Source organism: Triticum urartu, chromosome 4, assembly GCF_003073215.2.
Source record: "Triticum urartu cultivar G1812 chromosome 4, Tu2.1, whole genome shotgun sequence".
NCBI lineage: Eukaryota > Viridiplantae > Streptophyta > Magnoliopsida > Poales > Poaceae > Triticum > Triticum urartu.
The window spans coordinates 591,247,853-591,251,829 of NC_053025.1; positions in this window are offsets into that span (position 1 = coordinate 591,247,853).

Here is a 3,977-nt window from a genome sequence, read left to right on the forward strand (position 1 = left end):
ATGTTCCTCTAACTATGAGATTATGCAACTCTCGAATACCGAAGGAACACCTTGTGTGCTATCAAACGTCACAATGTAACTGGGTGATTATAAGATGCTCTACAGGTGTCTCCGATGGTGTTTGTTGAGTTACATAGATCGAGATTAGGATTTGTCACTCCGTGTATCAGAGAGGTATCTCTGGGCCCTCTCGGTAATGCACATCATTCTGAGCCTTGCAAGCAATGGGTCTAATGAGTTAGCCACGGGATGATGTATTACGAAACGAGTAAAGAGACTTTCCAGTAACGAGATTGAACTACGTATGATGATACCGACGATCGAATCTCAGGCAAGTAACATACCGATGACAAAGGGAACAACGTATGTTGTTATGCGGTTTGACCAATAAAGATCTTTGTAGAATATGTAGGAGCCAATATGAGCATCCAGGTTCCCCTATTGGTTATTGACTGGAGATGTGTCTCGGTCATGTCTACATAGTTCTCGAACCTGTAGGGTCCGCGCGCTTAACGTTCGATGACGATTTGTATTATGAGTTATGTGATTTGATGACCGAAGTTTGTTCAGAGTCCCGGATGAGATCACCGACATGACGAGGAGTCTCGAAATGGTCGAGACATAAAGATTGATATATTGGGCGATGTTATTCGGACACCGGATGAGTTCTGAGAGGTACGGGATAATTATCGGAGTGCGGGAGGGTTATCGGAACCCCCAGGGGAACTAATGGGCCTTGATGGGCCTTAGTGGGGAGATAGGAGGGCCACAAGGGGCTGGCCGCGCCCCCCCTTTGGGTCCGAATTGGACTAGGGGAAGGGGGCGGCGCCCCCCTTTCCTTCCCCTGTCCCTCTCCCTTTCCTTCTTCCCCCTTCCTCCAGGTGGAATCCTACTAGGACTTGGAGTCCTAGTAAGACTCCCCTCTCCTGGCGCGCCCTACAGGGGCCGGCCGGCCTCCCCCTCCCCTCCTTTATATACGGGAGCAGGGGCACCCTAGAACACACAAAGTTTCTCTTAACTGTGTGTGGTGCCCCCCTCCACAGTTACACACCTCGATCATATCATCGTAGTGTTAGGCAAAGCCCTGCGTCTGTAACTTCATCATCACCGTCGCCACGCCGTCGTGCTGACGGAACACTCCCTCGTCCTCAACTGGATCAAGAGATCGAGGGACGTCATCAAGCTGAACGTGTGCTGAACGCGGAGGTGCCGTACGTTCGGTGCTTGGATCGGTTGGATCGCGAAGACGTTCGACTACATCAACCGCCTTACTAAACGATTCCACTTTCGGTATATGAGGGTACATGGACATACTCTCCCCTCTCGTTGCTATGTATCTCCTAGATAGATCTTGCATGATCGTAGGAATTTTTTTGAAATACAGCATTCCCCAACAGTCTGTGTGTGGGAGTGGGAACTATATGAGGTCGTTACATCATGTACCTAAGATAAAGTGTGCTCTACTACACCATTCAATGGTTGGAGGCGCAACAATTGACAAAGCATCCCACGAGAACAAACTGGAGGACAAGTTATCAAGGAGTCCCACACCTTGACAACACTATGTGCATTTAGAACTTTGTATATATTGATATCCACTAGTAGAAAACAGGGCTTTGGTTCGGCCAGAAAAGAGCATTAATGACGGTTGCATTACGAACTGGGACTAATGTGAGCATTAGTCCCGGTTCGAGCGGCTAGGGCACCGTACAGGCATTAGTCCCGGTTCAAATGGGACCTTTAGTCCCGGTTGGTGCCACGAACCTGGACTAAAGGGTGTGATGCCCATTAGTACTGGTTCGTGGAATGAACCGGTACTAAAGGTTAGACCTTTAGTCCCGGTTCGAGCCACCAACCGGGACAAATGGGTTTGAGGCATTAGTACCGGTTCGTGGCACCAACCGGTACTAAGGGTTACCTTTAGTACCGGTTGGTGCCACGAACCTGTATTAATGGTGTAATTTTCAAATTCTAACCCCCCCCCATGTATCGCCTTTTTAGTTTTGTAAAAAGCAAAAAAAAATGATAAAAACTTTGAAAGTTAAAATCCTTCGAGATGTAGTTATGTTACTACATCTACTAGTTAGGAAAATTTAAAAACTTCAAAAGTTAAAATCCTTCGAGATGTTTTGCAAAAAGTGTAGGGAAAATGTAAAACGACTATAACTTTTGCATACGATGTCAGAAAAAAAACGTATAACATATCAAAATGTTCAGCATGAAAATCCGCATTCGAGTTGACAGCCTATGGCCTGTTTGCAAATTCTAAAAGGAAAAAAAGTTATGCTCAAATTTCAGTTTTTTTGAATTTTCATTAAATCTGGTCAAACTATGGTCAAACTACTTATTCAAGAAGTATTAGTGTTACTAAATAATTATTCAAGAATATTAGTGTTACTAAACAATTATTTCAGTTTTTTGAATTTTGGTCAAACTATGGTCAAACTATGGTCAAACAATGGTCAAACTACTTATTCAGGAAATATTAGTGTTACTAAATAATTATTGTTTTTTAGAACGATAGTTTCAAACTCAAACAGTGAAATGTATGACTTCATGCTCAAGCTAAACTCCTGATAGTTAATAGGATTGACATCTTACTATTGTCAGGAAAACAACATGTGCAGACTTGGAAACGAGGGAGAATAGAACCCGGAAGTTAAGCGTGCTCGGGCTGGGGTAGTGAGAGGATGGGTGACTGTCCGGGAAGTTAGATGATTTGGAATGATGAGGGGTGATTATATACTAGATGTTAAATTGAGCAGTGATGAGGGGTGATTAGAGATTAGAGGTTAAAATAATTCAAAAATTTGAAAATTCAGGAAAAAATTCAAAAAAATCATAAATTTTCCTTTAGTACTGGTTGGTGTTACCAACCAGGACTAAAGGTGGATGTCGGTGTCAAAACCGGCGGATCTCGGGTAGTGGGTCCCGAACTGTGCGTCTAGGCCGGATGGTAACAGGAGGCAGGGAACACGATGTTTTACCCAGGTTCGGGCCCTCTTGATGGAGCTAAAACCCTACGTCCTGCTTGATTAATATTGATGGCATGGGTAGTACAAGAGTAGATCTACCACGAGATCAAGGAGGCTAAACCCTAGAAGCTAGCCTATGGTATGATTGTTGTATATGGAGTTGATTGCCTACGGACTACAACCCTCCGGTTTATATAGACACGGATAGGGTTAGGGTTACACAGAGTCGGTTACAATGGTAGGAGATCTTGAATATCCGCATCGCTAAGCTTGCCTTCCACGCCAAGGAAAGTCCCATCCGGACACGGGACGAAGTCTTCAATCTTGTATCTTCATAGTCCAGGAGTCCGGCTGAAGGTATAGTCCGGCTACCCGAACACCCCCTAATCCAGGACTCCCTCAGTAGCCCCTGAACCAAGCTTCAATGACGACGAGTCCGGCGCGCAAATTTTCTTCGGCATTGCAAGGCGGGTTCCTCCTCCAAGTCCTTCATAGAAGATTGTAAACACTGAGAGTAGTGTCCGGCTCTGCAAAATAAGCTTCCACATATTGCCATAGAGAGAATAATATTAACACAAATCAAATCTGCTGACGTATTCCGCAGTGCGTCATCACACTACAGCCAAGTCCTTTACTCGAATCATTTTCACTTTTCCACCTCAGCATGTTTTGCGAGGTGGTTTCCTTGGCACGTCTTGTCAAAGCAGAGATCGTGTGCCCCCCTTTTACGGTATTCTCATCAACACGGACGTGGGTAACCCAATCGTGCCCGTTAGCATGTTTTCTTGATTAAAGGCGAGTCCCAAACGGTTACGGGGAGGGCTCCTGGTATTCAAACTTTTATAAAGGGACCAGGGCCTTACTCCTTTTCTCCAATCCCAAAACAAGTTCGCCCGTCGCCTCAAGTTCCAACACCCTAGGCTTCAGATTCCGGGCGCCTCAGACCTTCGACAATGTCCGGTTCCGACCTTCAAGGCCGATGGATGCCCTCCTCCGTCACGG